This window comes from Lytechinus pictus, chromosome 17, assembly GCF_037042905.1.
Source record: "Lytechinus pictus isolate F3 Inbred chromosome 17, Lp3.0, whole genome shotgun sequence".
Lineage (NCBI taxonomy): Eukaryota > Metazoa > Echinodermata > Echinoidea > Temnopleuroida > Toxopneustidae > Lytechinus > Lytechinus pictus.
This window is the reverse complement of record NC_087261.1, coordinates 25,859,730-25,886,299: the sequence shown is the minus strand read 5'-3', so window position 1 is coordinate 25,886,299 and position 26,570 is coordinate 25,859,730. Positions and strand designations below refer to the sequence as shown.

At 33.5% G+C, this 26,570-nt stretch overlaps 21 non-coding genes across 21 annotated transcripts; all 21 read right to left on the bottom strand.

The window, feature by feature from the left end:
- Positions 1–5,238: 5,238 nt before the first annotated feature.
- Positions 5,239–5,310, bottom strand: TRNAE-CUC (transfer RNA glutamic acid (anticodon CUC)). Its single transcript has one exon. It is a non-coding gene; the product is annotated as a tRNA-Glu (tRNA).
- Positions 5,311–6,499: 1,189 nt separating this feature from the next.
- TRNAE-CUC (transfer RNA glutamic acid (anticodon CUC)) lies at positions 6,500–6,571 on the bottom strand. Its single transcript has one exon. It is a non-coding gene; the product is annotated as a tRNA-Glu (tRNA).
- Positions 6,572–7,105: 534 nt separating this feature from the next.
- TRNAE-CUC (transfer RNA glutamic acid (anticodon CUC)) lies at positions 7,106–7,177 on the bottom strand. The gene has a single exon. It is a non-coding gene; the product is annotated as a tRNA-Glu (tRNA).
- Positions 7,178–7,735: 558 nt separating this feature from the next.
- Positions 7,736–7,807, bottom strand: TRNAE-CUC (transfer RNA glutamic acid (anticodon CUC)). Its single transcript has one exon. It is a non-coding gene; the product is annotated as a tRNA-Glu (tRNA).
- A 1,288-nt stretch (positions 7,808–9,095) lies between these two features.
- TRNAE-CUC (transfer RNA glutamic acid (anticodon CUC)) lies at positions 9,096–9,167 on the bottom strand. Its single transcript has one exon. It is a non-coding gene; the product is annotated as a tRNA-Glu (tRNA).
- A 560-nt stretch (positions 9,168–9,727) lies between these two features.
- Positions 9,728–9,799, bottom strand: TRNAE-CUC (transfer RNA glutamic acid (anticodon CUC)). Its single transcript has one exon. It is a non-coding gene; the product is annotated as a tRNA-Glu (tRNA).
- Positions 9,800–10,865: 1,066 nt separating this feature from the next.
- Positions 10,866–10,937, bottom strand: TRNAE-CUC (transfer RNA glutamic acid (anticodon CUC)). Its single transcript has one exon. It is a non-coding gene; the product is annotated as a tRNA-Glu (tRNA).
- Positions 10,938–12,100: 1,163 nt separating this feature from the next.
- TRNAE-CUC (transfer RNA glutamic acid (anticodon CUC)) lies at positions 12,101–12,172 on the bottom strand. The gene has a single exon. It is a non-coding gene; the product is annotated as a tRNA-Glu (tRNA).
- Positions 12,173–13,353: 1,181 nt separating this feature from the next.
- On the bottom strand, positions 13,354–13,425 carry TRNAE-CUC (transfer RNA glutamic acid (anticodon CUC)). Its single transcript has one exon. It is a non-coding gene; the product is annotated as a tRNA-Glu (tRNA).
- Positions 13,426–14,588: 1,163 nt separating this feature from the next.
- Positions 14,589–14,660, bottom strand: TRNAE-CUC (transfer RNA glutamic acid (anticodon CUC)). The gene has a single exon. It is a non-coding gene; the product is annotated as a tRNA-Glu (tRNA).
- Positions 14,661–15,841: 1,181 nt separating this feature from the next.
- On the bottom strand, positions 15,842–15,913 carry TRNAE-CUC (transfer RNA glutamic acid (anticodon CUC)). The gene has a single exon. It is a non-coding gene; the product is annotated as a tRNA-Glu (tRNA).
- Positions 15,914–17,094: 1,181 nt separating this feature from the next.
- TRNAE-CUC (transfer RNA glutamic acid (anticodon CUC)) lies at positions 17,095–17,166 on the bottom strand. Its single transcript has one exon. It is a non-coding gene; the product is annotated as a tRNA-Glu (tRNA).
- A 1,163-nt stretch (positions 17,167–18,329) lies between these two features.
- On the bottom strand, positions 18,330–18,401 carry TRNAE-CUC (transfer RNA glutamic acid (anticodon CUC)). The gene has a single exon. It is a non-coding gene; the product is annotated as a tRNA-Glu (tRNA).
- A 1,181-nt stretch (positions 18,402–19,582) lies between these two features.
- On the bottom strand, positions 19,583–19,654 carry TRNAE-CUC (transfer RNA glutamic acid (anticodon CUC)). The gene has a single exon. It is a non-coding gene; the product is annotated as a tRNA-Glu (tRNA).
- Positions 19,655–20,835: 1,181 nt separating this feature from the next.
- Positions 20,836–20,907, bottom strand: TRNAE-CUC (transfer RNA glutamic acid (anticodon CUC)). Its single transcript has one exon. It is a non-coding gene; the product is annotated as a tRNA-Glu (tRNA).
- Positions 20,908–21,448: 541 nt separating this feature from the next.
- Positions 21,449–21,520, bottom strand: TRNAE-CUC (transfer RNA glutamic acid (anticodon CUC)). The gene has a single exon. It is a non-coding gene; the product is annotated as a tRNA-Glu (tRNA).
- A 533-nt stretch (positions 21,521–22,053) lies between these two features.
- Positions 22,054–22,125, bottom strand: TRNAE-CUC (transfer RNA glutamic acid (anticodon CUC)). Its single transcript has one exon. It is a non-coding gene; the product is annotated as a tRNA-Glu (tRNA).
- Positions 22,126–23,336: 1,211 nt separating this feature from the next.
- On the bottom strand, positions 23,337–23,408 carry TRNAE-CUC (transfer RNA glutamic acid (anticodon CUC)). Its single transcript has one exon. It is a non-coding gene; the product is annotated as a tRNA-Glu (tRNA).
- Positions 23,409–23,913: 505 nt separating this feature from the next.
- On the bottom strand, positions 23,914–23,985 carry TRNAE-CUC (transfer RNA glutamic acid (anticodon CUC)). Its single transcript has one exon. It is a non-coding gene; the product is annotated as a tRNA-Glu (tRNA).
- Positions 23,986–24,466: 481 nt separating this feature from the next.
- Positions 24,467–24,538, bottom strand: TRNAE-CUC (transfer RNA glutamic acid (anticodon CUC)). The gene has a single exon. It is a non-coding gene; the product is annotated as a tRNA-Glu (tRNA).
- Positions 24,539–25,487: 949 nt separating this feature from the next.
- TRNAE-CUC (transfer RNA glutamic acid (anticodon CUC)) lies at positions 25,488–25,559 on the bottom strand. Its single transcript has one exon. It is a non-coding gene; the product is annotated as a tRNA-Glu (tRNA).
- Positions 25,560–26,570: the final 1,011 nt, after the last annotated feature.

The following is a 26,570-nucleotide window of genomic DNA, read 5'->3' as shown; positions in this document are numbered from 1 at the left end:
CAATTATATTGCACTTGTGTGCCATGCGGATTGTGTAAAATCGCCGAATATTGCACCATTTTGAGTAACGTGGTTGTTGCTAGTGAGATTGCGAAATGATTGCAATACCGATCACGTGTTCTTCCTGTTTAAAAATAAACCCTGGAATTAAATGGGCTTCTGTTGGGTTCGGTTTGTGTGTGTGTGTGTGTCATGAACATTATCATTTGAATGATCTTGTGAATAATAACAATATGAAGAATTGACATATGACCCCCCCCCCCCCCTTTCTTCCTTCTTACTTCACCTCCCAGCCACTATCTCACAATAGAAATTATTATCATGAGAACAATTTTTTTTTCAACGACTGGGTTTATTGATCCCCGCAAATAATGTTTTGCATGGAAAAGATGTGTCGAACTCCCCCCCCCTTCCGACTGTTTGGTGAGGGGGTTTGTGTGCTCGTCAATAATCATGATGAGAATATTCTAATATATACTGATGACCAACTAAAATAATGGATCTATGTATCCAATATGGAAGAAAAGAATGCATCACCCCCACCTCCTTCACCAACTAAAATGTATCAACTCAAATTTAAAAAAAGAAGAAACCAAACAGATATTGAGTCAAAGAATTGGGTAGCTACACGGCATGAACTCGAGCAGTGGTTTATTATTAGTAAAGTACCCTTTTGAGTGACAATTTAACTCAAATGAGCACTTCGTGTCATCACGCAAATCATCTTATTCGGGGTTCGATTATTGAGAGGAGTGGCGCACGGAACTAGACTGTAGTGTTTTATGACGTAGATGGCGCCTTAGCACTTCGCTCAAACTTCCAAGATAGGCAACCGCCCACCTACACAGAAATGAATTTGTCATCATTTCCAAGAAAATATTTCCCAGTAATTTGCACACTTTCTTATAATAATCTACAAAGAGAAAGTGCAATATGAAATGATCGGAATCTAGATTATTCATCGATGATTCGTTTGAGTATTAAGACTGTTTAAAGGGGTAAGTTCGTCCTGGCGATAAGTTGGTTTAGATAAAAAGCAGATTGGTGAAGTTTTGATGATAATCTATCGAAGAATAAGAATGACATGAATATTACAGTTGTTAGTTTGTGACGTCATAATCGAACAGCTTGCCATAGATTATGTCATATAAATTCTGTCAATACCATTTTGTTCAATGGAACGTGATGAATGAAAATATGTTTCTTATAGAAATATATCTGAGGATATTAATGATACAACCCCACAAATAAAAATCACTTTTTGTTATTAAAAATCATATTTTTGGAATCTATATAATATTTATGGATGAGCCCGCTGGTCTATGACTTCACAAACTAAAAACTTTATAGATTCGCAACTCCGTTTTTTCTCTAAGTCTAACGGACCCTTTAGACTCTTTTTCATCAATATTCTTCACCAATATTTTTCTCATTTTTCTGCCTTTATCAAAACCACCTTTTCGTCAGGGTAGAATTCCCCCTTTAAGTCCTAAATGAAACACGCCCTAGTAATGTTGTCACTCAGATTTCACTTTCCGTTCATAGTATTCGAACCTAGATACAAAATAATTATGAAGGAGATGTACAATTCGTATTACTAGTATTCACTTCTATTATCTTCCAAATCAAACCTTCAGTTCTGATAATGTTGTCTCTATTCAGTTTATTTTGAGCTGGTGTTTTTCAGAAAAACCCAAAACAAAATCAACAGGAATAGCAGACGCAAGACATTTTTTTATTTCAAATTTACACTTTGGCATTGCAAGGGAGAGTAGCGACCGAGCAAGAGAATTTGTCACTTTCAACTGTGAAACTTGGCATTTAAATCATAATCAGTATTCCATTATTGGGTAAATAGCACTGACGGGCTGAAAACTCGCCTTCTCAATGATAAATCGACCTATGTTACATTCATGAGAGGGTGCGTAGCGACCGAGCAAGAAAAACACAAATATCAGCTTTTTTATGCCCCCTCTTTCTCTCTCTCTCTCTCTCTCTTCTTTTTCTTCTTCTACTTCTATCTCTATATCTATCTCTCTCTCTAAACCTAACTAAACTCTATCATTTTATTTCACTCCACAAACCTATCAGTACAATTAGGAACCGTCGTTTCCGCGAGGTACAAACGAGAGAGAGACAAATTCAATATTGGTCTTTCCGGAACACCAAACATGAGTTATTATCACTTCTGATTAGGGAAGAAAGAACGAGAAATGGTGTTCAGTTTGTCTTGCTATCTTGAAGCGAAAATGGGAAAGAACTGATTCAGTAACGGATAGACCGTTCAGGGATCGATCGGGTATGCCGACAGAAAGGGGGATTCGTCAACCTTACATTATTTCTATTAATCTCATTTTCAAAGAATAAAAGACCAACTATTCCCAGCTATTCTTCTGTCTGATGTAACGGAATGAAGATTACTTTTACTTCAATCGTATGTTTGAGGAACGGTCAATTGAATGGCAGTCTATCAAAGGGACCTTATTATCATTACGCTTTGTCCCTCTCGGGGTTTTAATACCCGACTTTTGGACAAGACAGTGAAAGCTCAGGGATGAGGCTGTGGCACTCCTCTATTTCAAATAACTCATTGTCCGCTTCTGCGGTAAGAGGTGTATAAATAGAGACGAACAAAAATCGAAGAGCGATTCGGTCTTGTGTTCGAACCCAAAGCTGCATATAACAAGCGACCGCCCATCAGCAAATTTGGCGAGATAATGAACCCTTTTCGATCGACTTATAAAGTGGAAGAGTTATCTCGGGCTCATCTGTAAAAGCTCTTGAGTCTTGACTCGTCGTCCGACGATCTTTTGATGAAACGAAGATTGTCTATCGACGGATGGAACTTGAAGGGGTTTCCTTGTTAAAATTTGAATGGGGTGAAAATGACATGGAGTATTATGCGTGCTCTATATTCAGGGGGAAGAGGGGTAATAAATGGGCTGAAAGGGGGGCAAAAAAGTGCAAGTGACACCTACTGGGTCTGGGGATAAGAAAAGGCGTGAGAGCGATCAGGGAACGTGTTGCTGATGGGGAGCTAATAATTAGGATGACATTGATCAATTGTGGTGATGGTTGTGGGGGGGGGGGTCGATTACCATGAATATACGGGGTCGGGGATGGGACAATGATCGGGGTTTTCAATGCGTATAGTAGTGTATCTTTTCATCACTTTCAATTATAATGTCCATACCAACAAATGCTGATTTGGGGGACTGGATAAAAATTATGTGTGTATTTGAGTTTGAAAATGTTTGAAGTATTGTACAATCAATTTCATCTATCATACACTCACTAATACTTTACTATGACTAGATGAAATTTCTCAACAATGATTTGGGTTTGTTCCATGCGGAAGCAAATACTATTTTTAATTAGGATGAATAATTGTATATCTGGTAGTCCGCATGAAATATTATAAACACGTTTGGTTAATTATAGGCAAACTTTCGAAAGTAAAGAAAAGTTTGATTAATAGCTATTTCATTCAATTCATTAAATCATTAATTAATTATTGTTTTTATTATTATTATTATATTGATTAAAAATTTTTAACTTATTTATTCATTAATTTCTTTATTCATTCATTTATTCATTTTGCCCGACATAGCAATAAAAAGCGTACGCATAATTCTATTTTATGTACTGGTTAAAATGACACACCTTTTTTTTACTGGAGATGAAGACATCCAGGAAACAAGTTTTCTTTAGCTCCAAAATTTGAGGTTGCGGACTCCGCCTTACACGGACAGGTAATGATAGGTGCCTTTTCGATAATCTTCGTCTCGGTTGGCCGCTGATGATCCTTAAATTGGACTTTCGGATCCTTTGTTTGGCATAAGTCTCAGGTGTGTTATGTGTGGTCCCGTGATTAACTACCCATATATAATCCGACAGTTTTCTGTCTGTTTAGTTCACCAATCGGTCGATATCAAGTCTAAAATTGTCCCCGTGGTCAAAATGCTGCCCCTATGGTATTTATATATTTTCGCCATCATTTGACATGGAAAGTATATATACAGGGAAGTACCACAATGCTGGCATTTTGGTCGATTGTTCGAGCACAGAGCCACTGGTGGTTACAAATAGGAAATCTAGCTCGTACTCGTTAAATGACCCTCTTTGACCAATATTCATTGGTTATTATATGTAGGAAATCCTCGAGCAAGCTTTAATCGATGGGTTGCCGAGGACAGTCTTTCTCGGGAAACGTTGTCAACGCACATTGGTTACCTAAACGACTGAAAAGAGTGTTTACCGTGAAAAGTTTCCATGGTGACAGTCGTGTGACGTCACTCTTTGATGAGGGCGGGTTAATGTGTGGTAACAAGTCATAAAATACTTGTATTTCCGTGAAACCAGAGGACCTACTGCTTTCGGTCCTTTCCGATGGACGTGGATGCCTAGTGATCTCGTGAATTGGAATGGTTTTGAATCCTTGTTACCATGGTTACCAGATGGCAAGACCAGGGGGTGTAGATACATGACGTCACCATAGTCAAGTGGGTGTGACACGATTATAGGAGATTCAATTCAATTCAATTCAATTCATTTATTTTCTCTTTCAATCTTTTTACATTTACAATGATAGTTCAATATACACATTTATAAAATATAACATTTAAATCATTTTTTTATAATACAATAATACCATGAAATCGAAAGGGAAGGAGACCAACTAAAAAGCAGAGCTTGTAGGGTGAAGGCCCCCTTTTATAAGTAAATTTTATGAATAAGAGATAATCTCTATCATGGATCACCCCCCCCCCCCCATAACAATAGAGCCGCTGCTCGCATATACGTCTGTTCTGTACTCCATTCTTTTCAAGTTCTTGTCCTTCCAGCACAAAGATTTAAGATAGACTTCCCTTAGTTGCTCAAATGTATTTTTATGAAAGAATAGCAACCATAAAAAGTTTCAGTTACTAGCTGAACTGGAGGTGATGCCTGTATGACAAGTTATACCTCGGTCACATTTACTCTACGGTGGCCGTACGGTGAGTCGAAAAAACCGTTTTATTCATTTTCAAATCACCATATATGTAGCTGGTACAAAAAATGTTAAAACGGCTGTTTTCGACTTGCCGTACGGCCGCCGTAGAGCAAATGTGACCGAGGTATTATCCACCAATGTTGTGCGAAATTGGACCTTTGTAGGTCCATGCTCAAACCTAACGCTTTCACCCCCTCAAACAATCACTCGTCCTTACCCTGGCACAAACATCGAAAAGAACTGTGTTCCCACACCGGGAATCGAACCCGGGCCACGGCGGTGAGAGCGCCGGATCCTAACCACTAGACCATATGGGAGTTCACGTATACATTTTGTGATTGTATGCTCATTTTACCAAGAAGAGATCGGGGGAGCGTTTCATGAAAGGACTTGTCAGAAGTTTTATCCTACAAGTCCTGTTTTATCCGACAGTTACCATAGTAACAGTGTCTCTCAGCCAATCAGAATCAAGGAAAGATGTCAGATCTGACAACTTGTCGGACAAAAATGTTGATGAAACACTCCCCGGTTGTGCTCTTGATTCCTTGAAGCGCATTATAATCTGACGGAATTCGTCACCATAATGATAGCAATCAGCACGTTCTTCGACACACCTCCCCGGATTGTATAATGTCTCGAAAGCTCAAACTACCCTAAAAACGGTGAAAATCCGAATAAGAAAACCATCATTTAAGTGAAAGTGTTTGCTTCAGGATACTGAAGGTTATATCAGCATGAAAGCAATTATTATTTCTCTACAAAAAATTTGCTTTACTAAATACTGTAAATAAAGAACACTAATGAACAATGATTAATTAACAAAATATACATAGCAATTGGTTAACGTAAGTATAGACATTGTTTAGTTTAGGAAAATATTCTTTCTAGATGTTTATTGTTTTACGAAGAATATGAATATTTGCTGTTGACGAAAATATAAATATGGATTCATTCCCGAAAATATGAATATAGATTGGTTGACGAAAAATATAAATAATATGGATTGGTTGACGAAAATATAGATGCGAGTTGGATGACAAAAATATGAAAATATATTGGTGGACGAGAATATAAATTTTTGATTGGTTAAAGAAAATATAAATATGGATTGGTTGCCGAAACTATGAATATAGATTGGTTGAATAAAATCTAAATATAGATTGGTTGACGAAAACATAAATTTTAATCGGTTGGCGAAAATAATATAGGTTAATTGACGAAAAATTAAAATGATTTCCTTGCTATTCCATTTTGACAAAACATTGACTGGCTTACGAATGTATGAAAGTATTCATTGGTTGATTAATTAGTTGACGAAAATGTGAGCATGATTGGTTGACGAAAATATAAACATTCATTGGTTGGCGAAAATACGAATATATTCGGCAACAAACAAAAATATGAATATGAACACAAAACGCGTTAACCCCCCCCCCCCCCCTCTCCTCTGTCACAAATATGAACAACACTCAACCTTACCCTGGGACAAAAAAAAATATGATTGTGTTCCCACACCGGGAATCGCACCCGGGCCACGGCGGTGAGAGCGCCAGATCCTAACCACTAGACCATATGGGATTCGCACATCTATATGTTGCGAGTTGACCAAGATATTGACAATGGTTGGTTGTCCAAAATATGAATTGTTGGTTAAAGAAAATATGAATATAGATTGGTTGACGAAAATATATCAATATAGGTCGGTTGTCGAAAATGGAAATGCGAGTTTGTTGACAAAATATTAAAATATATTGGTTGACGAAAATATTAATTTTGAACTGGTTGACGAAAATATAAATATGGATTCGTTGACAAAAATATAAATATGGGTCGATTGACGAGAATATATTTTTAATTGGTTAACGAAAATACACATATAAGCCGATTGACGATAATATAACATTATTTCCTTCCTATTCCATTTCTCCTATTTCTCTAATGAATTTTCACACCAGATTTATAAGCAAAAATATCAGTTATTAGTTAAATTGAAGGTGAATGACATATGATTTGTTAATGATCAGTGGTAAGCAAAATTTCTCACCCAAACATGTTCATCTCCCGTCCAAAATCCCAAATAATGACTTGAGACAAAAATAGAAAAGATTTGTGTTCCCACACCGGGAATCGAACCCGGGCCACGGCGGTGAGAGCGCCGGATCCTAACCACTAGACCATATGGGATTTCACGTACTTCCTCTGTGAGTTGACCAACATATTGACATTGATTAGTTGACTCAAAATATGGATTGCTTTACCAAAATGAAATGGTTGAAGAAAAATATAAATATGGATTGGTTGAAGAAAATATGAATATAGATTGTTTGACGGAATGTAAATTTTAATTGGTTGACGAAAATGTAAATGTAATTGGTTTACGAAAATACTAGTATGGATCATTTGACGGAAATGTAAATGCGAGTTTGTTGACAAGAATATGAAAATTTATTGGTTGGCGAAAATATAAATTTTCATTTGTTGACGAAAATATGAATATTGATTGGTTGACAAAATACAAATATGAATTCGTTGACGAAAATATAAACATTGATTGGTTGACGAAAATACGAATATGAATTGGTTGACGAAAATAAAACATAGATTGATTGAGGAAAATACGAATATGGATTGAGTGACTAAAATATGAATATGAACACAAAATGCTTTAACCCCCCCCCCCCGTCCCAAACATTAATAACACTGAACCTTACCATGGGACAAAAAAATCTGAAAATGATTGTGTTCCCACACCGGGAATCGAACCCGGGCCACGGCGGTGAGAGCGCCGGATCCTAACCACTAGACCATATGGGATTTCACGTACTTCCTCTGCGAGTTGACCAAGATATTGACATTGATTAGTTGCCCAAAATATGAATGTAGATTGCTTCAAGAATATGTAAATATGAAATGGTTAACGTAAAATATAAATATGGATTGTTGAAGAAAATAAGAATATAGATTGGTTGATGAATATGTATATATGGACCGGTTGACGAAAATGTAAATACGAGTTGGTTGACAAAAATATGATAATTTATTGGTTGACGAAAACTTAAAATTTGGATCGGTTGACGAAAATATTTATTTAATTGGTTTACGAAATTACAAATATAGGTTGGTTGACAAAAATATAAAATAATTTCCTTGCTATTCCTTTTCTCTTATTTCTTTAATCATTTTCACACCAGAATTATGAGGTTAAATATATGTTATTAGTTGAATTGAAGGTGCCTGTCTGTATGATTTGGTAATGACCAATGTTGAGCGAAATTGCTCGTCCTTACCCTAGCACAAACATCCAAAAAATTGTGTTCAAAACATTGACTGGCTTGCAAAAGCATGAAATTATCTGTTGGTTGATTAATTTGTTGACAAAATAGCATTGTTTGACGAAAATATAAATATCGGATTGTTGACGAATATATATATATATGGATTTGATGACGAAAATACATATATGGATTGGTTGACGAAAATATCAATATGGATTGGTTGACGAAAATATGAATATTGATTGCTTGACGAAAATATAAATATAGATTGGTTGACGAAGATATAAATTTCGATTGGTTGAAGAAAATACGAATATGAATTGAGTGACGAAAATATGAATATGAACACAAAACGAGTTAACCCCCCACCCCCACCATATAAATATGGATTGATTAAAGAAAATATGAATAAAGATTGGTTGACGAAAATATCAATATAGGTCGGTTGTCGAAAATGGAAATGCGAGTTTGTTGACAAAATATTAAAATATATTGGTTGACGAAAAAAATAATTTTGGATTCGTTGACGAAAATAGAAATATGGGTCGATTTACGAAAATATATTTTTAATTGGTTAACGAAAATACACATATAAGCCGATTGACGATAATATAACATTATTTCCTTGCTATTCCGTTTCTCCTATTTCTCTAATGAATTTTCACACCAGATTTATAAGCAAAAATATCAGTTATTAGATGAATTGAAGCTGAATGACATATGATTTGTTAATGATCAGTGGTGAGCAAAATTCCTCACCCAAACATGTTCATCTCCCGTCCAAAAACCCAAATAATGACTTGAGACAAAAATAGAAAAGATTTGTGTTCCCACACCGGGAATCGAACCCGGGCCACGGCGGTGAGAGCGCCGGATCCTAACCACTAGACCATATGGGATTTCACGTACTTCCTCTGTGAGTTGACCAACATATTGACATTGATTAGTTGACTCAAAATATGGATTGCTTTACCAAAATGAAATGGTTGAAGAAAAATATAAATATGGATTGGTTGAAGAAAATATGAATATAGATTGTTTGACGGAATGTAAATTTTAATGGGACGAAAATGTAAATGTAATTGGTTTACGAAAATACTAGTATGGACCATTTGACGGAAATGTAAATGCGAGTTGGTTGACAAGAATATGAAAATTTATTGGTTGACGAAAATATAAATTTTCAAATATTGACGAAAATATGAATATTGATTGGTTGACAAAATACAAAAATGGATTCGTTGACGAAAATATAAATATTGATTGGTTGACGAAAATACGAATATGAATTGGTTGACGAAAATAAAACATAGATTGGTTGAGGAAAATACGAATATGGATTGAGTGACTAAAATATGAATATGAACACAAAATGCTTTAACCCCCCCCCCCCCCCCCGTCCCAAACATAAATAACACTGAACCTTACCATGTGACAAAAAAATCTGAAAATGATTGTGTTCCCACACCGGGAATCGAACCCGGGCCACGGCGGTGAGAGCGCCGGATCCTAACCACTAGACCATATGGGATTTCACGTACTGCCTCTGCGAGTTGACCAAGATATTGACATTGATTAGTTGCCCAAAATATGAATGTAGATTGCTTCACGAATATGTAAATATGAAATGGTTAACGTAAAATATAAATATGGATTGTTGAAGAAAATAAGAATATAGATTGGTTGATGAATATGTATATATGGACCGGTTGACGAAAATGTAAATACGAGTTGGTTGACAAAAATATGATAATTTATTGGCTGACGAAAACTTAAAATTTGGATCGGTTGACGAAAATATTTATTTAATTGGTTTACGAAATTACAGATATAGGTTGGTTGACAAAAATATAAAATAATTTCCTTGCTATTCCTTTTCTCTTATTTCTTTAATCATTTTCACACCAGAATTATGAGCTTAAATATATGTTATTAGTTGAATTGAAGGTGCCTGTCTGTATGATTTGGTAATGACCAATGTTGAGCGAAATTGCTCGTCCTTACCCTAGCACAAACATCGAAAAAATTGTGTTCAAAACATTGACTGGCTTGCAAAAGCATGAAATTATCTGTTGGTTGATTAATTAGTTGACGAAAATATGAGCATGATTGGTTGACGAAAAAATAAATATTGATTGACGATTATATGAATATGGATTGGTTGACGAAAATATATCAATATAGGTCGGTTGTCGAAAATGGAAATGCGAGTTTGTTGACAAAATATTAAAATATATTGGTTGACGAAAATATCAATTTTGAACTGGTTGACGAAAATATAAATATGGATTCGTTGACAAAAATAGAAATATGGGTCGATTGACGAGAATATATTTTTAATTGGTTAACGAAAATACACATATAAGCCGATTGACGATAATATAACATTATTTCCTTGCTATTCCATTTCTCCTATCTCTCTAATGAATTTTCACACCAGATTTATAAGCAAAAATATCAGTTATTAGTTAAATTGAAGGTGAATGACATATGATTTGTTAATGATCAGTGGTAAGCAAAATTTCTCAACCAAACATGTTCATCTCCCGTCCAAAATCCCAAATAATGACTTGAGACAAAAATAGAAAAGATTTGTGTTCCCACACCGGGAATCGAACCCGGGCCACGGCGGTGAGAGCGCCGGATCCTAACCACTAGACCATATGGGATTTCACGTACTTTCTCTGTGAGTTGACCAAGATATTGACATTGATTAGTTGACTCAAAAAATGAAATGGTTGAAGAAAAATATAAATATGGATTGGTTGAAGAAAATATGAATATAGATTGTTTGACGGAATGTACATTTTAATTGGTTGACGAAAATGTAAATGTAATTGGTTTACGAAAATACTAGTATGGATCATTTGACGGAAATGTAAATGCGAGTTTGTTGACAAGAATATGAAAATTTATTGGTTGACTAAAATATAAATTTTCATTTGTTGACGAAAATATGAATATTGATTGGTTGACAAAATACAAATATGAATTGGTTGACGAAAACTTAAAATTTGGATCGGTTGACGAAAATATTTATTTAATTGGTTTACGAAATTACAGATATAGGTTGGTTGACAAAAATATAAAATAATTTCCTTGCTATTCCTTTTCTCTTATTTCTTTAATCATTTTCACACCAGAATTATGAGCTTAAATATATGTTATTAGTTGAATTGAAGGTGCCTGTCTGTATGATTTGGTAATGACCAATGTTGAGCGAAATTGCTCGTCCTTACCCTAGCACAAACATCGAAAAAATTGTGTTCAAAACATTGACTGGCTTGCAAAAGCATGAAATTATCTGTTGGTTGATTAATTAGTTGACGAAAATATGAGCATGATTGGTTGACGAAAAAATAAATATTGATTGACGATTATATGAATATGGATTGGTTGACGAAAATATATCAATATAGGTCGGTTGTCGAAAATGGAAATGCGAGTTTGTTGACAAAATATTAAAATATATTGGTTGACGAAAATATCAATTTTGAACTGGTTGACGAAAATATAAATATGGATTCGTTGACAAAAATAGAAATATGGGTCGATTGACGAGAATATATTTTTAATTGGTTAACGAAAATACACATATAAGCCGATTGACGATAATATAACATTATTTCCTTGCTATTCCATTTCTCCTATTTCTCTAATGAATTTTCACACCAGATTTATAAGCAAAAATATCAGTTATTAGATGAATTAAAGCTGAATGACATATGATTTGTTAATGATCAGTGGTAAGCAAAATTTCTCAACCAAACATGTTCATCTCCCGTCCAAAATCCCAAATAATGACTTGAGACAAAAATAGAAAAGATTTGTGTTCCCACACCGGGAATCGAACCCGGGCCACGGCGGTGAGAGCGCCGGATCCTAACCACTAGACCATATGGGATTTCACGTACTTTCTCTGTGAGTTGACCAAGATATTGACATTGATTAGTTGACTCAAAATATGGATTGCTTTACCAAAATGAAATGGTTGAAGAAAAATATAAATATGGATTGGTTGAAGAAAATATGAATATAGATTGTTTGACGGAATGTACATTTTAATTGGTTGACGAAAATGTAAATGTAATTGGTTTACGAAAATACTAGTATGGATCATTTGACGGAAATGTAAATGCGAGTTTGTTGACAAGAATATGAAAATTTATTGGTTGACTAAAATATAAATTTTCATTTGTTGACGAAAATATGAATATTGATTGGTTGACAAAATACAAATATGAATTGGTTGACGAAAACTTAAAATTTGGATCGGTTGACGAAAATATTTATTTAATTGGTTTACGAAATTACAGATATAGGTTGGTTGACAAAAATATAAAATAATTTCCTTGCTATTCCTTTTCTCTTATTTCTTTAATCATTTTCACACCAGAATTATGAGCTTAAATATATGTTATTAGTTGAATTGAAGGTGCCTGTCTGTATGATTTGGTAATGACCAATGTTGAGCGAAATTGCTCGTCCTTACCCTAGCACAAACATCGAAAAAATTGTGTTCAAAACATTGACTGGCTTGCAAAAGCATGAAATTATCTGTTGGTTGATTAATTAGTTGACGAAAATATGAGCATGATTGGTTGACGAAAAAATAAATATTGATTGACGATTATATGAATATGGATTGGTTGACGAAAATATATCAATATAGGTCGGTTGTCGAAAATGGAAATGCGAGTTTGTTGACAAAATATTAAAATATATTGGTTGACGAAAATATCAATTTTGAACTGGTTGACGAAAATATAAATATGGATTCGTTGACAAAAATAGAAATATGGGTCGATTGACGAGAATATATTTTTAATTGGTTAACGAAAATACACATATAAGCCGATTGACGATAATATAACATTATTTCCTTGCTATTCCATTTCTCCTATCTCTCTAATGAATTTTCACACCAGATTTATAAGCAAAAATATCAGTTATTAGTTAAATTGAAGGTGAATGACATATGATTTGTTAATGATCAGTGGTAAGCAAAATTTCTCAACCAAACATGTTCATCTCCCGTCCAAAATCCCAAATAATGACTTGAGACAAAAATAGAAAAGATTTGTGTTCCCACACCGGGAATCGAACCCGGGCCACGGCGGTGAGAGCGCCGGATCCTAACCACTAGACCATATGGGATTTCACGTACTTTCTCTGTGAGTTGACCAAGATATTGACATTGATTAGTTGACTCAAAAAATGAAATGGTTGAAGAAAAATATAAATATGGATTGGTTGAAGAAAATATGAATATAGATTGTTTGACGGAATGTACATTTTAATTGGTTGACGAAAATGTAAATGTAATTGGTTTACGAAAATACTAGTATGGATCATTTGACGGAAATGTAAATGCGAGTTTGTTGACAAGAATATGAAAATTTATTGGTTGACTAAAATATAAATTTTCATTTGTTGACGAAAATATGAATATTGATTGGTTGACAAAATACAAATATGAATTGGTTGACGAAAACTTAAAATTTGGATCGGTTGACGAAAATATTTATTTAATTGGTTTACGAAATTACAGATATAGGTTGGTTGACAAAAATATAAAATAATTTCCTTGCTATTCCTTTTCTCTTATTTCTTTAATCATTTTCACACCAGAATTATGAGCTTAAATATATGTTATTAGTTGAATTGAAGGTGCCTGTCTGTATGATTTGGTAATGACCAATGTTGAGCGAAATTGCTCGTCCTTACCCTAGCACAAACATCGAAAAAATTGTGTTCAAAACATTGACTGGCTTGCAAAAGCATGAAATTATCTGTTGGTTGATTAATTAGTTGACGAAAATATGAGCATGATTGGTTGACGAAAAAATAAATATTGATTGACGATTATATGAATATGGATTGGTTGACGAAAATATATCAATATAGGTCGGTTGTCGAAAATGGAAATGCGAGTTTGTTGACAAAATATTAAAATATATTGGTTGACGAAAATATCAATTTTGAACTGGTTGACGAAAATATAAATATGGATTCGTTGACAAAAATAGAAATATGGGTCGATTGACGAGAATATATTTTTAATTGGTTAACGAAAATACACATATAAGCCGATTGACGATAATATAACATTATTTCCTTGCTATTCCATTTCTCCTATTTCTCTAATGAATTTTCACACCAGATTTATAAGCAAAAATATCAGTTATTAGATGAATTAAAGCTGAATGACATATGATTTGTTAATGATCAGTGGTAAGCAAAATTTCTCAACCAAACATGTTCATCTCCCGTCCAAAATCCCAAATAATGACTTGAGACAAAAATAGAAAAGATTTGTGTTCCCACATCGGGAATCGAACCCGGGCCACGGCGGTGAGAGCGCCGGATCCTAACCACTAGACCATATGGGATTTCACGTACTTTCTCTGTGAGTTGACCAAGATATTGACATTGATTAGTTGACTCAAAATATGGATTGCTTTACCAAAATGAAATGGTTGAAGAAAAATATAAATATGGATTGGTTGAAGAAAATATGAATATAGATTGTTTGACGGAATGTACATTTTAATTGGTTGACGAAAATGTAAATGTAATTGGTTTACGAAAATACTAGTATGGATCATTTGACGGAAATGTAAATGCGAGTTTGTTGACAAGAATATGAAAATTTATTGGTTGACTAAAATATAAATTTTCATTTGTTGACGAAAATATGAATATTGATTGGTTGACAAAATACAAATATGAATTGGTTGACGAAAACTTAAAATTTGGATCGGTTGACGAAAATATTTATTTAATTGGTTTACGAAATTACAGATATAGGTTGGTTGACAAAAATATAAAATAATTTCCTTGCTATTCCTTTTCTCTTATTTCTTTAATCATTTTCACACCAGAATTATGAGCTTAAATATATGTTATTAGTTGAATTGAAGGTGCCTGTCTGTATGATTTGGTAATGACCAATGTTGAGCGAAATTGCTCGTCCTTACCCTAGCACAAACATCGAAAAAATTGTGTTCAAAACATTGACTGGCTTGCAAAAGCATGAAATTATCTGTTGGTTGATTAATTAGTTGACGAAAATATGAGCATGATTGGTTGACGAAAAAATAAATATTGATTGACGATTATATGAATATGGATTGGTTGACGAAAATATATCAATATAGGTCGGTTGTCGAAAATGGAAATGCGAGTTTGTTGACAAAATATTAAAATATATTGGTTGACGAAAATATCAATTTTGAACTGGTTGACGAAAATATAAATATGGATTCGTTGACAAAAATAGAAATATGGGTCGATTGACGAGAATATATTTTTAATTGGTTAACGAAAATACACATATAAGCCGATTGACGATAATATAACATTATTTCCTTGCTATTCCATTTCTCCTATTTCTCTAATGAATTTTCACACCAGATTTATAAGCAAAAATATCAGTTATTAGATGAATTAAAGCTGAATGACATATGATTTGTTAATGATCAGTGGTAAGCAAAATTTCTCAACCAAACATGTTCATCTCCCGTCCAAAATCCCAAATAATGACTTGAGACAAAAATAGAAAAGATTTGTGTTCCCACATCGGGAATCGAACCCGGGCCACGGCGGTGAGAGCGCCGGATCCTAACCACTAGACCATATGGGATTTCACGTACTTTCTCTGTGAGTTGACCAAGATATTGACATTGATTAGTTGACTCAAAATATGGATTGCTTTACCAAAATGAAATGGTTGAAGAAAAATATAAATATGGATTGGTTGAAGAAAATATGAATATAGATTGTTTGACGGAATGTACATTTTAATTGGTTGACGAAAATGTAAATGTAATTGGTTTACGAAAATACTAGTATGGATCATTTGACGGAAATGTAAATGCGAGTTTGTTGACAAGAATATGAAAATTTATTGGTTGACTAAAATATAAATTTTCATTTGTTGACGAAAATATGAATATTGATTGGTTGACAAAATACAAATATGAATTGGTTGACGAAAACTTAAAATTTGGATCGGTTGACGAAAATATTTATTTAATTGGTTTACGAAATTACAGATATAGGTTGGTTGACAAAAATATAAAATAATTTCCTTGCTATTCCTTTTCTCTTATTTCTTTAATCATTTTCACACCAGAATTATGAGCTTAAATATATGTTATTAGTTGAATTGAAGGTGCCTGTCTGTATGATTTGGTAATGACCAATGTTGAGCGAAATTGCTCGTCCTTACCCTAGCACAAACATCGAAAAAATTGTGTTCAAAACATTGACTGGCTTGCAAAAGCATGAAATTATCTGTTGGTTGATTAATTAGTTGACGAAAATATGAGCATGATTGGTTGACGAAAAAATAAATATTGATTGACGATTATATGAATATGGATTGGTTGACGAAAATATATCAATATAGGTCGGTTGTCGAAAATGGAAATGCGAGTTTGTTGACAAAATATTAAAATATATTGGTTGACGAAAATATCAATTTTGAACTGGTTGACGAAAATATAAATATGGATTCGTTGACAAAAATAGAAATATGGGTCGATTGACGAGAATATATTTTTAATTGGTTAACGAAAATACACATATAAGCCGATTGACGATAATATAACATTATTTCCTTGCTATTCCATTTCTCCTATCTCTCTAATGAATTTTCACACCAGATTTATAAGCAAAAATATCAGTTATTAGTTAAATTGAAGGTGAATGACATATGATTTGTTAATGATCAGTGGTAAGCAAAATTTCTCAACCAAACATGTTCATCTCCCGTCCAAAATCCCAAATAATGACTTGAGACAAAAATAGAAAAGATTTGTGTTCCCACACCGGGAATCGAACCCGGGCCACGGCGGTGAGAGCGCCGGATCCTAACCACTAGACCATATGGGATTTCACGTACTTTCTCTGTGAGTTGACCAAGATATTGACATTGATTAGTTGACTCAAAAAATGAAATGGTTGAAGAAAAATATAAATATGGATTGGTTGAAGAAAATATGAATATAGATTGTTTGACGGAATGTACATTTTAATTGGTTGACGAAAATGTAAATGTAATTGGTTTACGAAAATACTAGTATGGATCATTTGACGGAAATGTAAATGCGAGTTTGTTGACAAGAATATGAAAATTTATTGGTTGACTAAAATATAAATTTTCATTTGTTGACGAAAATATGAATATTGATTGGTTGACAAAATACAAATATGAATTGGTTGACGAAAACTTAAAATTTGGATCGGTTGACGAAAATATTTATTTAATTGGTTTACGAAATTACAGATATAGGTTGGTTGACAAAAATATAAAATAATTTCCTTGCTATTCCTTTTCTCTTATTTCTTTAATCATTTTCACACCAGAATTATGAGCTTAAATATATGTTATTAGTTGAATTGAAGGTGCCTGTCTGTATGATTTGGTAATGACCAATGTTGAGCGAAATTGCTCGTCCTTACCCTAGCACAAACATCGAAAAAATTGTGTTCAAAACATTGACTGGCTTGCAAAAGCATGAAATTATCTGTTGGTTGATTAATTAGTTGACGAAAATATGAGCATGATTGGTTGACGAAAAAATAAATATTGATTGACGATTATATGAATATGGATTGGTTGACGAAAATATATCAATATAGGTCGGTTGTCGAAAATGGAAATGCGAGTTTGTTGACAAAATATTAAAATATATTGGTTGACGAAAATATCAATTTTGAACTGGTTGACGAAAATATAAATATGGATTCGTTGACAAAAATAGAAATATGGGTCGATTGACGAGAATATATTTTTAATTGGTTAACGAAAATACACATATAAGCCGATTGACGATAATATAACATTATTTCCTTGCTATTCCATTTCTCCTATTTCTCTAATGAATTTTCACACCAGATTTATAAGCAAAAATATCAGTTATTAGATGAATTAAAGCTGAATGACATATGATTTGTTAATGATCAGTGGTAAGCAAAATTTCTCAACCAAACATGTTCATCTCCCGTCCAAAATCCCAAATAATGACTTGAGACAAAAATAGAAAAGATTTGTGTTCCCACATCGGGAATCGAACCCGGGCCACGGCGGTGAGAGCGCCGGATCCTAACCACTAGACCATATGGGATTTCACGTACTTTCTCTGTGAGTTGACCAAGATATTGACATTGATTAGTTGACTCAAAATATGGATTGCTTTACCAAAATGAAATGGTTGAAGAAAAATATAAATATGGATTGGTTGAAGAAAATATGAATATAGATTGTTTGACGGAATGTACATTTTAATTGGTTGACGAAAATGTAAATGTAATTGGTTTACGAAAATACTAGTATGGATCATTTGACGGAAATGTAAATGCGAGTTTGTTGACAAGAATATGAAAATTTATTGGTTGACTAAAATATAAATTTTCATTTGTTGACGAAAATATGAATATTGATTGGTTGACAAAATACAAATATGAATTGGTTGACGAAAACTTAAAATTTGGATCGGTTGACGAAAATATTTATTTAATTGGTTTACGAAATTACAGATATAGGTTGGTTGACAAAAATATAAAATAATTTCCTTGCTATTCCTTTTCTCTTATTTCTTTAATCATTTTCACACCAGAATTATGAGCTTAAATATATGTTATTAGTTGAATTGAAGGTGCCTGTCTGTATGATTTGGTAATGACCAATGTTGAGCGAAATTGCTCGTCCTTACCCTAGCACAAACATCGAAAAAATTGTGTTCAAAACATTGACTGGCTTGCAAAAGCATGAAATTATCTGTTGGTTGATTAATTAGTTGACGAAAATATGAGCATGATTGGTTGACGAAAAAATAAATATTGATTGACGATTATATGAATATGGATTGGTTGACGAAAATATATCAATATAGGTCGGTTGTCGAAAATGGAAATGCGAGTTTGTTGACAAAATATTAAAATATATTGGTTGACGAAAATATCAATTTTGAACTGGTTGACGAAAATATAAATATGGATTCGTTGACAAAAATAGAAATATGGGTCGATTGACGAGAATATATTTTTAATTGGTTAACGAAAATACACATATAAGCCGATTGACGATAATATAACATTATTTCCTTGCTATTCCATTTCTCCTATTTCTCTAATGAATTTTCACACCAGATTTATAAGCAAAAATATCAGTTATTAGATGAATTAAAGCTGAATGACATATGATTTGTTAATGATCAGTGGTAAGCAAAATTTCTCAACCAAACATGTTCATCTCCCGTCCAAAATCCCAAATAATGACTTGAGACAAAAATAGAAAAGATTTGTGTTCCCACATCGGGAATCGAACCCGGGCCACGGCGGTGAGAGCGCCGGATCCTAACCACTAGACCATATGGGATTTCACGTACTTTCTCTGTGAGTTGACCAAGATATTGACATTGATTAGTTGACTCAAAATATGGATTGCTTTACCAAAATGAAATGGTTGAAGAAAAATATAAATATGGATTGGTTGAAGAAAATATGAATATAGATTGTTTGACGGAATGTACATTTTAATTGGTTGACGAAAATGTAAATGTAATTGGTTTACGAAAATACTAGTATGGATCATTTGACGGAAATGTAAATGCGAGTTTGTTGACAAGAATATGAAAATTTATTGGTTGACTAAAATATAAATTTTCATTTGTTGACGAAAATATGAATATTGATTGGTTGACAAAATACAAATATGAATTGGTTGACGAAAACTTAAAATTTAGATCGGTTGACGAAAATATTTATTTAATTGGTTTACGAAATTACAGATATAGGTTGGTTGACAAAAATATAAAATAATTTCCTTGCTATTCCTTTTCTCTTATTTCTTTAATCATTTTCACACCAGAATTATGAGCTTAAATATATGTTATTAGTTGAATTGAAGGTGCCTGTCTGTATGATTTGGTAATGACCAATGTTGAGCGAAATTGCTCGTCCTTACCCTAGCACAAACATCGAAAAAATTGTGTTCAAAACATTGACTGGCTTGCAAAAGCATGAAATTATCTGTTGGTTGATTAATTAGTTGACGAAAATATGAGCATGATTGGTTGACGAAAAAATAAATATTGATTGACGATTATATGAATATGGATTGGTTGACGAAAATATATCAATATAGGTCGGTTGTCGAAAATGGAAATGCGAGTTTGTTGACAAAATATTAAAATATATTGGTTGACGAAAATATCAATTTTGAACTGGTTGACGAAAATATAAATATGGATTCGTTGACAAAAATAGAAATATGGGTCGATTGACGAGAATATATTTTTAATTGGTTAACGAAAATACACATATAAGCCGATTGACGATAATATAACATTATTTCCTTGCTATTCCATTTCTCCTATTTCTCTAATGAATTTTCACACCAGATTTATAAGCAAAAATATCAGTTATTAGTTAAATTGAAGGTGAATGACATATGATTTGTTAATGATCAGTGGTAAGCAAAATTTCTCAACCAAACATGTTCATCTCCCGTCCAAAATCCCAAATAATGACTTGAGACAAAAATAGAAAAGATTTGTGTTCCCACACCGGGAATCGAACCCGGGCCACGGCGGTGAGAGCGCCGGATCCTAACCACTAGACCATATGGGATTTCACGTACTTTCTCTGTGAGTTGACCAAGATATTGACATTGATTAGTTGACTCAAAATATGGATTGCTTTACCAAAATGAAATGGTTGAAGAAAAATATAAATATGGATTGGTTGAAGAAAATATGAATATAGATTGTTTGACGGAATGTACATTTTAATTGGTTGACGAAAATGTAAATGTAATTGGTTTACGAAAATACTAGTATGGATCATTTGACGGAAATGTAAATGCGAGTTTGTTGACAAGAATATGAAAATTTATTGGTTGACTAAAATATAAATTTTCATTTGTTGACGAAAATATGAATATTGATTGGTTGACAAAATACAAATATGAATTGGTTGACGAAAATATAAACATTGATTGGTTGACGAAAATACGAATATGAATTGGTTGACGAAAATAAAAACATTGATTGGTTGAGGAAAATACGAATATGGATTGAGTGACTAAAATATGAATATGAACACAAAATGCGTTAACCCCCCCCCCCCCCCCCCCCCGTCCCAAACATAAATAACACTGAAAATGATTGTGTTCCCACACCGGGAATCGAACCCGGGCCACGGCGGTGAGAGCGCCGGATCCTAACCACTAGACCATATGGGATTTCACGTATTCATATTGCGAGTTGACCAAGATATTAACATTGATTTGTTGCCCAAAATATGAATGTAGATTGCTTCACGAAAATGTAAATATGAAATGGTTAACGTAAAATATAAATATGGATTGTTGAAGAAAATAAGAATATAGAATGGTTGATGAATATGTATATATGGACCGGTTGACGAAAATGTAAATACGAGTTGGTTGACAAAAATATGATAATTTATTGGTTGACGAAAACTTAAATTTCGGATCGGTTGACGAAAATATTTATTTAATTGGTTTACGAAATTACAAATATAGGTTGGTTGACAAAAATATTAAATAATTTCCTTGCTATTCCTTTTCTCTTATTTCTTTAATCAATTTTCACACCAGAATTATGAGCAAAATATTAGTTATTAGTTGGATTGAAGCTGAATGAATGTCTATACGATTTGTTAATGATCAATGTTGAGCGAAATTGCTCAAACCCAACACGTTCATCTCCCGTCCAAAAACCCAAATAATGACAAAAATAGAAAATATTTGTGTTCCCACACAGGGAATCGAACCCGGGCCACGGCGGTGAGAGCGCCGGATCCTAACCACTAGACCATATGGGATATCACGTACTTACGTTGTGAGTTGACCAAGATATTGACATTGATTGGTTGACGAAAAATATAGATATGGATTGATTGAAGAAAATATGAATATAGATTATGTTATTAGTTGAATTGAAGGTGCCTGTCTGTATGATTTGGTAATGACCAATGTTCAGCGAAATTGCTCGTCCTTACCCTAGCACAAACATCGAAAAGAATTGTGTTCAAAACATTGACTGGCTTGCAAAAGCATGAAATTATTTGTTGGTTGATTAATTTGTTGACAAAATAGTATTGTTTGACGAAAATATAAATATCGGATTGTTGACGAATATATATATATATGGATTTGATGACGAAAATACATATATATGGATTGGTTGACGAAAATATCAATATGGACTGGTTGCCGAAAATATGAATATTAATAATAATATAATAATAATAGCGGTATATTTACCCAGGGTAGCCGCTTCAGTTCCGAAAACTGTTCTCCCAGCGGGCCCTGCTATTATTACCCCGGCTTTAGCTGGGCTGCCTAGTCGCTCAAGCATTCAAGGAATTAATCCTGCCGGGTACCCATTTACCTCACCTGGGTCGAGTGCAGCACAATTATTGATTGCTTGACGAAAATATAAATATAGATTAGTTGACGAAGATATAAATTTCGATTGGTTGAAGAAAATACGAATATGAATTGAGTGACGAAAATATGAATATGAACACAAAACGCGTTAACCCCCCACCCCCACCATACGAATATGGATTGATTAAAAAAAATATCAATATAGATTGGTTAACGAAAATATATCAATATAGGTCGGTTGTCGAAAATGGAAATGTGAGTTTGTTGACAAAATATAAAAATATATTGGTTGACGAAAATATTAATTTTGAACTGGTTGACGAAAATATGAATATGGATTCGTTGACGAAAATAGAAATATGGGTCGCTTGACGAGATTTTTTTTTTATTGGTTAACGGAAACACAAGTATAGGCCGGTTGACGAAAATATAACATTATTTCCTTGCTAAGCCCTTTTTTCTATTTCTCTTATGAATTTTCACACCAGATTTATAAGCAAAATATTAGTTATTAGTTGGATTGAAGCTGAATGAATGTCTATACGATTTGTTAATGATCAATGTTGAGCGAAATTGCTCAAACCCAACACGTTCATCTCCCGTCCAAAAACCCAAATAATGACAAAAATAGAAAATATTTGTGTTCCCACACCGGGAATCGAACCCGGGCCACGGCGGTGAGAGCGCCGGATCCTAACCACTAGACCATATGGGATATCACGTACTTACGTTGTGAGTTGACCAAGATATTGACATTGATTGGTTGACGAAAAATATAGATATGGATTGATTGAAGAAAATATGAATATAGATTGCTTGACGAAAATGTAAAATTTAATTGGTTGACAAAAATACTAATAGGGATCAATTGACGAAAATGTAAATGCGAGTTGGTTGACAAAAATATGAAAATTTATTGGTTGACAAAAATATAAATTTTCATTTGTTGACGAAAATACGAATATTGATTATTTGACGAAAATACAAATATGAATTGGTTGACGAAAATATAAACATTGATTGGTTGCCGAAAATACGAATATGAATTGGTTGATGAAAATATAAACATAGATTGGTTGAGGAAAATACGAATATGGATTGAGTGACTAAAATATGAATATAAACACAAAATGCGCTAACCCCCCCCCCCCCCCCTCCGTCCCAAACCTAAATAGCATTGAACCTTACCCTGGGACATAAAAAAACTGAAAATAAATGTGTTCCCACACCGGGAATCGAACCCGGGCCACGGCGGTGAGAGCGCCGGATCCTAACCACTAGACCATATGGGATTTCACGAACATACGCTGTGAGTTGACCAACGTATTGAAATTGATTGGTTGACGAAAAATATAAATATGAATTGGTTGAAGAAAATATGAATATAGATTGCTTGACGAAAATGTAAATTTTAATTGGTTGACGTAAATAATAATATGGATCAGTTGACGAAAATACTCATATGGATCAGTTGACAAAAATGTAAATGCGAGTTGGTTGACTAAAACATAAAAATTTATTGGTTGACGAAAATACAATTTTTCATTTGTTGACGAAAATATGAATATTTATTGGTTGACGAAAATACGAATATAAATTGGATGACGAAAATATAAACATAGATTGGTTGAGAAAATACGAATATGGATTGAGTGACTAAAATATGAATATGAACACAAAACACGTTAACCCCCCCCCCCCCCCCCCCCGTCTCAAACCAAAATAGCACTAAACCTTACCCTGGAACAAAACAAAAAACTGAAAACAATTGTGTTCCCACACCGGGAATCGAACCCGGGCCACGGCGGTGAGAGCGCCGGATCCTAACCACTAGACCATATGGGATTTCACGAGCTCATGTTGTAAGTTGACCAAGATATTGACATTGATTTGTTGTCCAAATATGAATGTAGATTGCTTTACGAAAATATAAATATAAAATGGTTGACGTAAAATATAAATATAGATTGTTGAAGAAAATAAGAATATAGATTGGTTGACGAATATGTATATATGGACCGGCTGACGAAAATGTAAATGTAATTGGCTTACAAAAATGCTAGTATGGATCATTTGACGGAAATGTAAATGCAAGTTGGTTGACAAAAATATGAAAATTTAAATTTTTGGTTGACTAAAACATGAAAATTTATTGGTTGACGAAAATACAATTTTTCATTTGTTGACGAAAATATGAATATTTATTGGTTGACGAAAATACGAATATAAATTGGATGACGAAAATATAAACATAGATTGGTTGAGAAAATACGAATATGGATTGAGTGACTAAAATATGAATATGAACACAAAACGCGTTAACCCCCCCCCCCCCACCCCCGTCCCAAACATAAGACCATATGGGATTTCACGAGCTCATGCTGTAAGTTGACCAAGATATTGACATTGATTGGTTGACGAAAAATATAAATATGAATTGGTTGAAGAAAATATCAATATAGATTGCTTGACGAAAATGTAAATCTTAGTTGGTTGAGGAAAATGCAAATATGGATCAGTTGACGAAAATGTAAATTTTAATTGGTTTACAAAAATACTAAATAAGGATCAGTTAACGAAAATGTAACTGCGAGTTGGTTGACAAAATATGAAAATTTATTGGTTGACGAAAATATAAATATAGATTGGTTGAGGAAAATACGAATATGAATTAAGTGACTAAAATATGAATATGAACACAAATGCGTTAACCCCCCCCCCCCCCACCCCCGTCCCAAACATAAGTAACACGGAACCTTACCATGGGACAAAAAAAATCTAATAAATAATTGTGTTCCCACACCGGGAATCGAACCCGGGCCACGGCGGTGAGAGCGCCGGATCCTAACCACTAGACCATATGGGATTTCATGTATTTACACTGTGAGTTGACCAAGATATTGACATTGATTTGTTGTCCAAATATGAATGTAGATTGCTTTACGAAAATATAAATATGAAATGGTTGACGTAAAATATAAATATAGATTGTTGAAGAAAATAAGAATATAGATTGGTTGACGAATATGTATATATATGGACCGGCTGACGAAAATGTAAATGTAATTGGCTTACAAAAATGCTAGTATGGATCATTTGACGGAAATGTAAGTGCAAGTTGGTTGACAAAAATATGAAAATTTAAATTTTTGGTTGACGAAAATTTAAATTTTGGATCGGTTGACGAAAATATTTATTTAGTTGGTTAACAAAATTACAAATATAGGTTGGTTGACAAAAATATCAAATAATTTCCTTGCTATTCCATTCTCTTATTTCTTTAATCAATTATCACACCAGAATTATGAGCTTGAATATCAGTTATTAGTTGAATTGAAGGTGCCTGTCTGCCTGATTTGGTAATGACCAATGTTGAGCAAACTTGCTCGTCCTTACCCTGGCACAAACATCGAAAAGAATTGTGTTCACACACCGGGAATCGACTCCGGACCTCGGCGGTGAGAGCGCCGGATCCTAACCACTACACCACATGGGATTTCGCGTATAAATATTGTGAGTATATCTAAAGTATAATGTAGATTTCTTAGAAATTCTTTTGGAGGTACGATCTAGCGGAAACACAAGCAATCATAAATTGCTTGACAAAACATTGACTGGCTTTATCAATTTTTAAACAAAATATGAAAATGGATTGGTGTACGGAAATATGAATATGGATTGGTTGAAGAAAATATAGTTATGAGTTAGTTGCTGAAAAGATAAATATTGATTGTTTATGATATATATGAATATGGATTGGTTGAAGAAAATATAGTTATGAGTTAGTTGCTGAAAAGATAAATATTGTTCGTTGACGATATATATGATTATGAATTGGTTGACGAAAATATGAATATTAATCGTTGACGATATGTAT